Raw genomic sequence first — 9,849 nt, 5'->3', positions numbered from 1 at the left:
CTGAGTGGTTTAGGCTCAAATGGGACCGAAGGCTGAGCTGTCCTATCTGTTTAATCCCGGCTGTTAACATGCAAATATGAGGTACCAAATACAAGTAACAACCCAAATGCTGGAGGTGAAAAAATGAAAGTATTTACCTAGCAAGTTGGTGCTTGAACCCAAAATACTTCCGCATATCCTATCCTCAAAAGATTCTACTTTTTAATTAGAGAATGTGATGATGTAAATGCTATGGTATCTCCATCAATCCTGTTTCTAATGACATCTTAATTTTTTAATTTCTCAAAAAGGTTATTTGTTCCCAATGGCATCAAAAGCTACTGACCTGCTTTTTGGAGTACGAGGAAAAACACTTTCTTAGAGGTTTGCAAAGGCTGGGTCTCGTGTCTCAAGGAAAACACACCCCAATGTAATATTGCTATTTAAACAGGTAATTTAAAGCAAACAGACCCAGCAAATGGGTTTTGCTTTCAGGAAGAGGGAATTTCCCCTGAGCTCTCATGGTGGGATTCCTGTAGAGCATTTCTCTTCCTTATTATTCCTGTTATCATCGTTTAGCTCCGCGGGAGGTGCTCGAAAGATGGAGGAAAACAGCAGCAGCTTCTCTTTGGGAAGGTCCCTGCAACCTTACTTAAGTGAAACCATCTTTTGCGTGTGTGTTCTTCAGCTTCTTTATTACATTTTAAAGTTTGGGGACAAGAGGTAGATGGGTTGGTATGTACAGTATACGGGCACAACTCTGTTGTGAAGAGTGTAGCGTTGGGCTCTTTATAAAACACCTTGGCAGGGCACTCTTTACTCCTGCTGCATGATTATTCCATGTTAATTATAGTTAATTGCTCCATTATTTCCCTACACTAATTGTAGTTCAGGCTGAGCACAGCAGTTGGAAATTTTTACACCAAAAAAAAGGAAATGGAAGGTCTATGTCAAGAGTAAACAGCACTAATCATCCAACAGCGATGAATGAAAGAAAAGCAGAATGGGAGATGAACCAGTTCCACTTACATTCACCCTGAAAGTACAAATGCATCAATAAATTAAACACTGAGAAATCTGGGGGCTCAGCTGGCCAGCACCAGACCTCCCTTGTTCAAATTTCATTTGTATTAATTTCATTTAATCCAATATAGTATTTTTCCTACCGTTAAGGTTTCCTGCCTACTTTCACAGCCTCTCAAATCCATTACCAGGGGTGACTACAGGTGCACGTGTCCCGACCACGAACCTCCAGAAGCTTCTCCCTGAGCAGCCTTTACCTGGGACTATTAAAAGCAGATTCCCAGAAACCTTTTCCTTCGTGTGGTCTTGCACGGGACGCGTAGGGATCAGCATCACCACCAGTGACTCTGCCCATCTAACAGGCTTATTTCTAAGTTATTTTGGTGCAATCCTATCATCACCTGAATGAAAATGTAAAGCTTGAGCTGGGGTAGCAGCAGTTTATAGCTCGGAGGGTTGTCAGTGGGATATAGATTAGCTACCAGCTAAAACACTCCCAAAATACCAAACCGCAGCTATATCAGCAAGTTACTGATAACCTACCACAAACTTTTTGCGTAGAGCCCGTTTCTTTCTGTTTGGTAACTCCAGATATCTTCCTAGCCAAGATAAGTAACTTATGTGGGATACCTGTGTGCATCTAGATATTGCCAATAGCAGAATTTAGTGATAAACCATTACAAATATAGCCACTCCTCACCTTTCTGGAGTATTGGTTACCTTCTTCGGGGACAAAAGAGCACGTGGCAACGGGCTTGTAGGACAGCAGGAGCCAACAGCTCCTTCTTCTCTGCCCCACAGCCCCACCAGCAGCAATTGCGAGTTCCCCCAGAGCTGTGGCTGCCACATCCTCTCCTATTACGTTTCCAAAACCAGGTGGGTTCCTCATAATTTCCAGAAAAATAGTAGGATGGTCTGTCAGATGAAGGGGATATAAAACTACAATTAAAAAAATCTCCCTCTTTTGCCAGCTAAATGACATGGTGTTTCTCAGCTTGCACCAAGTTCTCCAGCTGCCTGGAGAATTTTTTAGCATAAGCCCTAAAGTGCCTCGGTTGGATCATATCAGCACTTCCCTCCAAGCCAAGCCTAGTTAGAAACTGAAAAACTGAGCGGCAGAAAAGCCAGACTCTTCCTAAAGCACAGACCAGCAGCAAACTTGGTGCAGTCAAGGAAATCAAGGGAGTTGAAATTACCAAAATGTTCTGGTGAAATAAACTACCTCCAATATCAGGAAACTGAAAATTCAGTGTAATATCAGTGTTTGTCAGCTGACAAAGGATGGCTGTGAGGTTGCTGAGGTTCTGCAAAGGCTGGATCTGAATGCACAGGGACAGCACAGAGCTCGTCCCACGGCTCTGGCAGCGAAAGCCGGAATGAAAAGGACTCCACTTTACTCTCTGTCCTTACACAGACAACAGAAAACTCAGCCTGAACTACACGAATACCCCTCGTTTCAAAGCATGATCAATTTTGTCCTTAATATATTTATTCCTTAGGGTGAGCAATACTTTGCCTGAATTTGAAGAGCCCAAGTTGTGAAAATATCTCCAGGAAATTCATACGGCAACTCCCGAGCTGTAAGGCCGTGATTCACAAGTGGAGGTAAGAATTAACTCGGAAAGTTCACGTTTATCATCCTCGGTGTTTGCTCCACCCTTATTGCAGAGGCTGCTCTCAGTAGTTGCTACATCGGGACAGCCAAGAGCTGATAAACGCTGCTGATTCTGCTGTTCCAGTACAGTGGGGCTGGCCTGGAGTTGTTACCAGGATGACTGAGGCCTCCTCTGCATTGGGATAAGAAGCTTCGAGCTAGAAATAGGCTGTAGAAATTATTTCATGTGGTCTAAGATAAGCTATAGCCCCCTCAATTACTAAAAGCAACTAAAAGATGCATGCCTACCCTTTGCATCAAAATGCGCATCCTACCACTGAGATATGCTCAAGTGAGAGAAAAAAAAGCCAAGAAACAGGCCAAAGAGGAGAGAGGAAATACCTACAAGATGACAGGGTAAATCTGGCAAGTCCATGAAAAAAATCAGCTTCTGATTCACTGACAATGACTGAGGAAACAAAGGTAAATGGTGACAGTAGCAGGAATATTGTCAGCTAGGGTGCTGTTGCAATTATTTTTTCTGACGGCTCCCATCTTTGCTTCACAATCATGGAGTAGATCAGAAATATCTCATTATTTCAAGGTCATATTCGAGGATGAGTTACATGCCATGAATCCTTATGAGCTTCAGGTATCTAAAAAAATAATGAACAGGAAGAGAAAATGCAGGTAAAATGTACATCATGGAGTATCTGACCCAAAACAACTGAGGCCAGGCTCTGAATGAAGCCACCTAACATCAGAGAGGGCTGTAAGAGGATTGCAGCAATCTAATTAAAAGACAAGGTGACAAGGCACAGCAAACGGCCTCACCCATCGGGCTGGCAGAGGAAAGAGCTTCTATCAGTTCTTTGCATTGCCCAAAGCCGCAAATTGCACAAGCAGAGAAGCCCGGTAGCTCATCTGCACTAATTACCTGCCAAATGCACAGAGATTGAGTGATTTATGAAGTAACAGCTGGAAAAAAAGATGGTGCAAACCAAAGAGACGCATCCACCTCCATAGGTCCTGGTGCCTGGCCCAGGGGAAGTACAGGACATTTCTACTCCAGGTAAATAATACTCAGATCCCAAGAAGCCCTTTCCACATCACACGTGAATACTTGTTACTTCCCTTTCTATGATTTCTTCTCATATAAGAACATAAGGCACAACTTGATAAAATCAGGTAGAATTAGAGCACTATGGAGGTGCGTGTATGTACATCTAGTGCTGCGATCAGCTGTCCGTGGTGTGGAGAAACACCAAGAAATGCTCAGTGCTTCCTATAGACATGACTCATTTGCTATCCAATAATCTGAGTATTTTGGTATCCAAAAGCTCTGCCTTATCACATTTTGGTGGCCTCAAAAAACCTCAGAATACCCAGTTCAATATCAGCTTTCTATTCAGAATTCCTGTGCCCTCTAAAATCCAGCCCATCTAAATGTTATTTATTGCAAGAACACAGGACTTGGGCACTGAAATCAGCATCTCATTGCACCAGCTCTGGGTACGTGCCCTGGTTTTCCCAAGAAATCTTCAATAGCAAAAGAAGCATCACTGCGGTTGTCTTTTATATAAGTGCATTTAGTCCTAAATAAATAATGAGCTGCAAGCGTTCAGATCAGGTTTGGAAGTTTCCACTCATAAGGAGCAGTCTACAGTCAGTGCCTTTACATTCCAAGTCTACCATACACACCATAAGTTCTAGTTTTGCAATTTTCGAGCTGAGCAATACCTGCAGAGGCATCTTTTAATAGCGATGTGTCAGATCGCCGTGTTGTGCATGTGCCAGCAAGATGGGAGCGGCGGAAAGAAAAAATGCAACCCACTAAAATTGCAACACCTCTTTCCTGAGAATTTATCTTGATGAATAATTATAAAATGCGTATGCCATCGTAGAGGACTGTTGCAAGCACAAAAAGAAGAAAAAAGAGCTAACTGCCATTACATTAATCAAACCTGCTACTTCAGTGGTATCCCAGGGTACCACTGGTAAGATGCTTAATGCTCAAGTGGTCTGGCAGGACCCTGGGTGGGCAGAGTGTCCCTGTCCTCCTCCTTCCATGTTTTCCTTTCCTTAGCGTTTATGCAATTTTCATTAATCAGTCCGCACTCTCTGGCACAAATTACCTACAAACACACAACTGAATTCTCAGGTTCCTTCTGCCCAGGCCCCTTTGAATTGGACTATTTTGCAGTCCAGCCCTGCAAATCCCCAGAGAATTATTCCGGCGATACGAGGTTGGCACAGCGAGTGCTGGAACATTCCCATCACTTACCGAAGAAGGTATCAAGTCTGGACAAAAGCAAAACCACTCCACCCCTCTCCTCGGCAGGTGCCCCGCTCTAATGCAACTCCCCCGCTGCTGTGGTTTTATATCACTGTCCTTTCCTGCCCTTTCCAGCTGGCTCCACATATCCCCCCTTGCAAAGCTGCATCATTATTTCCATTCATTTTACCTCCCATTTCCAACAATAAAGTCCCCATTCCTTACTCCTCCTTCTCCCCTACCAACTATCCATCTTTGGCTCTTCCATCCACATCAAAACACAGAACTTGTGCCTCCACCACGCTCCTGTCCTCTGCTTCTGCCCCCAAAAGCAGCAATGGAGGGAGGGGGAGCCATACACATCCAGCCAAAGGACATGAGCTTTGTTTCTACAGCAGGTTCACTTGAGCCACTGAAGCATGGTTTTGATTTTTTCCTCTGTTCGGTGTTGTCTCCAGCCAGCCAGAGTGAAACAGGTCCAGGAAACACCAACACCGTCTGTAATTTTTATGTACAAGTTTCTAACAGACGCGACGTGCAAAATACTCTACCTGCGCATTGCTATTCTCATATTCTTTCATGAGAGAATCCAAAGTGCCAATATCTGGAAATCTAACTTCCACAAAAATATATTAAGTTTACGGACACCAAGGTCCAACGTTCCCACTGGGGTGGGTTCTCTACTCCTCTCAGCACAACCCACCCTCGCACCAGGTTCCCTTCAGTCCCTATAACGGGATGAGATGGTTTTAGCTGAGGCACGGAAGATGACAAAAGGCACATGGAATGCAAACAGCAGCTACTGTACAACGGTCTCAAAGATTCCTATCATGTTCTGAAGAGCAAATATTTGCTCTTTTGGAACAATTGTTTTGTAGTCTGCGGTTCAGGTCTAGTGCATTGTGGTACAGGTAACAAACATATCAGTATTAAAGTAACACTTCCTGGCTCCTGCCCATGCTTTTTCTTAAAATTAAATTTTTGCTATGGCTGTTCACCAGCCCAGGTAAAGAAGCCTGAGCTGGGTAATAAGACCCATCATGATCTTTTACATGAATAAAGAAAAACTGTAATAAAAGTGATTTCTAAGTTGAATGTATCTGTGGGAACTGGCTGTACTCTCTTTAAACAAGGAAATCAAAAAGGAAAACTTTGCAGTCTCAGAGCTGTGAAGTATTTTAAAGCAATGGAGAATTACCAAAGAGAGTTTTCTCTGACAATAAAGCGTGTTGGCAAGAGAATGTAAAGGCTGAGCTGCTGAAGCTGTCCCGATGATAAACTAAAAGCTTTGGGGTTTGTGGTTACCAAGAAACAATAAGCTGTGATGTTTGATAAACACAAAATGGGTGATAGGAGCTGTTGAAGAACACAAGGAGGAGGATTCTTTAAGATTTCTCCTTGTTCAAGCAGCTCAATTCTATTAACTATGGTTTGGGTTATTTTGGTTGTTAAAGGCTACAAGGGAAAATTCCCCTGTTGCTTCCCCCTGGCAGGCACAGCCGTGATTCCTAAAAGGCTCCAGGAATTTAGAAAGCGGGGATGTCTTTCAGTGGCAAATCGCTGCGTGCATCCCCCCTGGGCTGGGGCTGCACAAACCCAGCACCTCTGGCACACTGAGCGTCCAGCCAGGCCCAGCTGCTTCAACACACCCCGAAATTCAGAATTATCCCACTCTGCTGACAAACAGCAGCATTTACCCATCTCTGTGTGGTAACCCTGCTTGAAACTGCTGCTCTTTCAAACATCATTCACAAAACATACGCATTGCATAGCATCAAGTATATCTTATATGCAACTTGCATGCAAAACGTTGCTTAGAAGGAAACTAAACCACAGATATATTTGCTGCAACAAAGCTCATTAAAACTTCATGATGCAACACAGGGGGTTTATCTACCGACCAGCTGAAAGTGGAGTGTCACAATATGCTGATCTCTGCTGCAAAGCTATTTTAAAGAAGTTTCTTTTCAGCTCTCTTTGTTCCTGCCCCTAAAGTTCAGCAGTAATAATGTTCGTGGCTCATACTATAAATTGGATTGCTAATTGGATTCCTCACAAGGAACTAGGCAAGAACTGGAAAATAACTGGTGATTATGCCAGTAAATTTAGTGCAGATTATCTCACAGAAAGCAGCCCCTGGAAGTGTCGTGTCCCAACGGCATTAGCTGGTGTTATTCTTCCCATTCATGTCGCTCCTTGAGACCATAGAAGACAAGTTGAAACAGCCGTACCTCTGCCAAAGCACAGTCAAAATTATTAGTTTGCAACTTCACGGCTGCAGTCAGTAAAAGAGCCCTTAATTCCTAAAGAAATAGGCCAGACGATTACAGCGTTCACTAGGGGGGTAACACGAATCTGGGGCTGCAAATACAAAGATGCACGAAAACCAGCAGAGACCAGAACGAAACATCTTTGTTGGAAAGTCAGGCCAGGTCTAACTGGACAAGAAGTCCCAGGAGCTCCTGCGGTGGCTTCACCGCCTCCTTTCCTGGATCCGCTTTACATGAGGGAACAGTGACCTCAGGTGTCTGTTCAATTAATCACAGGAATATCTCTCCCATTAATTTATTGTTCTACGCTGCTTCTATTTATTGGTGTTTCTACTGAAAATGAAGCTGCTGCGAGCCAGCCGGCACACCTGCACAAACGCCGTCCTGGCTTTTCTTGCCTTGACACTTGAGTTTTCATGCAAACCACAAACAGCTATTTAGCTTTTAATGCTGTGACTTCAGTATTGTTTGGCAGCTCGGAGACTGAGCTGTACTCCTAAAGACCAGATAAAAAATCTATTGCAAATCTTAGGAGAAACTCAACCTGCATGTGAGTTCAGTGTCACTCGTATAATTCAAATGTCAGTGCGCACATCAGTTAGATATTTGGATAGCTTAATGAACAGAAATGAAACTTAATGCAGCATAAGATGAAGTGCTGTACTTTCCATTTCTACAAACCATTCTGATCCATTCTGGATTAATGAGATCACAAATAATGTTTATTTAAATATATATGGCTCTTGGAAAAGATGAATCAGGGTAAAAATGACACTTTAAAAACTTGTTAGAGCTGTTGATAGTGATAAAATCAATGGAAGAGTTAAAAGGTTCAGTCTAGGATGTAACAAATTGAATAGAAAATTGAATTAATTATACAACTGTTCTAATTAGTAGACAGTTCTATAAATGAGATGTGTACATTCTACACACTGTCAATAAATTCCTTATTTCTATATGATGCTTTTAATACATATTTTAATTCCTATTTTCTGATTCTGTAAGTGGAATTAGAAGAGACTGAGTTATTTAAAACCTCACTCTACAACCTGTCTGTGGCCTCAGCCTTTGGACGAGCCACATGGACGTGTTTCCAAATCGACCTGCACAGAGCCGGGATGCAGGAGCCGGAGCGGGACCCGAGCCACTGGGGAGCAGGGCCTATTGCTGACCCTTTTGTGACTATTGCAGCATTCAGACTGATGCCACAGTCGTGCAGTGTCTTCTCCGTTTAACCAACTGAGCTCTGCACAGACACAGATGCAGAGGATTAGCAAGTACACACTCTTCATACAGAGTATTTATTTCCCAGACACATTCTAGCCTGTAAATCCAAATTTCCCAATGTGACAAAACATTTAATCACTCTACATCCCCAAATGTTGCAGAGAAAAAACGTAAAATAAAAACTTACAGACACTGCTTGCTGTGCTTCCGACCTCAGGAAACCCTAAGAAATAATTAACAACTCCATGCCACCAGTCAGACACTGAAATGCCAACACAGTTTTAAACAGCAGCAGTCACAGAAGGGAGAGTAATATTTTTCACCCTTTCCATTCTCTGTCATTACTATTGGAGTAGCTGGTGGTGGAGACCTGACAGCTTTATCACCCAAGCTGCCAGAATTTACAAAGCTTTCTATAAATTCACAGCAGTGCCTGAACACAGTCTTATAACTCCTGCAGCTCCCGGGTGAAAAGGGAAATTAAATGGAGCTGTGAAGACTGAAATGTCCTGATGAGTTCCCATCTTGCACCTCAGAGAACAGCTCCAGAGACATTTACAGGGAAAGAAAAAACCACTCCAAGGCTCAGCCCACATTAGAAGTGTAATTCCTGTAGGGTTTTTTCCAGAAAGGTTATTGCCACTTTCTTACTATATATGCTATATATGTCATTAAGGAGTGTGTGGCTGTTTTAGTGAGAATGAGTAAGAACAAAGCCAAGAGATTCGTGCAGCTGCAAGTCCAGACTGGCTTGAAATCCGGCCTCTCCGTCTTTGTCTGGCCTGTTTAAAACAGCAACTGGGCACATCCATCATTATCTTCCTGCCTTGTGTTCCTCTGGTCATTTATACCAGACCACAGCTGAACCCTCCCAAACCCCACTTTAATGTTTCCACAGATACTGGATCCTCACTAGGAAAAGTCGGTGAAATCTTTCAGTCACATCACGTGGACAAAGTCCATGTAATAAGTTCTAAAATCCAGACCTGCCATTGCTGAAGGTCTCAGGGAATTCTGCGGTCTGCTTTTTATCTTGTTTATTGTGAACAAAGCTGTAAAATCTTTCAGAAGTGGTGCTAAGACTGTAATAATACTTTGAGAGTTTAAAATATACAAACTTTACTTGGATGGATGGATGGATGGATGGATGGATGGATGGATGGATGGATGGATGGGAGCCACAGGGCAACGACAGCTTGCAGAGGCAATACAAAGTACCTTGGTGACTACCAAGATTTTAACTGGCAGTAGATGGTGGCTGTGCCTTGAGCTGTGGTAGGGTTTAGTATATTAGCACCAAAATGAGGTGTAGAAAACTGCAGGTGCAAACAAATCTGCAGTGAAAATATTTAAAGTAATATTAGGATCGAATTCTCCTCCCGGTGACTTCACAGCGGATCTGGATCCCATAACTGACAGGCTTTGTCCTTCCCTTTTGCAATGTGAGAGACGCCAAGTGACAGCCTGGAATTCACAGGGAG

At 43.1% G+C, this 9,849-nt stretch overlaps 1 protein-coding gene across 8 annotated transcripts in view; it reads right to left on the bottom strand.

The window, feature by feature from the left end:
• OTOL1 (otolin 1) overlaps positions 1-9,849 on the bottom strand; it is a 44,369-nt gene that overhangs the window by 31,915 nt on the left and 2,605 nt on the right. The window lies entirely within an intron of this gene.

The sequence above is a fragment of the Columba livia genome, chromosome 9 (genome assembly GCF_036013475.1).
Source record: "Columba livia isolate bColLiv1 breed racing homer chromosome 9, bColLiv1.pat.W.v2, whole genome shotgun sequence".
In the NCBI taxonomy this organism is placed as follows: Eukaryota; Metazoa; Chordata; class Aves; order Columbiformes; family Columbidae; genus Columba; species Columba livia.
The sequence above is the reverse complement of the archived record's forward strand: the minus strand, read 5'-3'. Positions and strand labels throughout refer to the sequence as shown.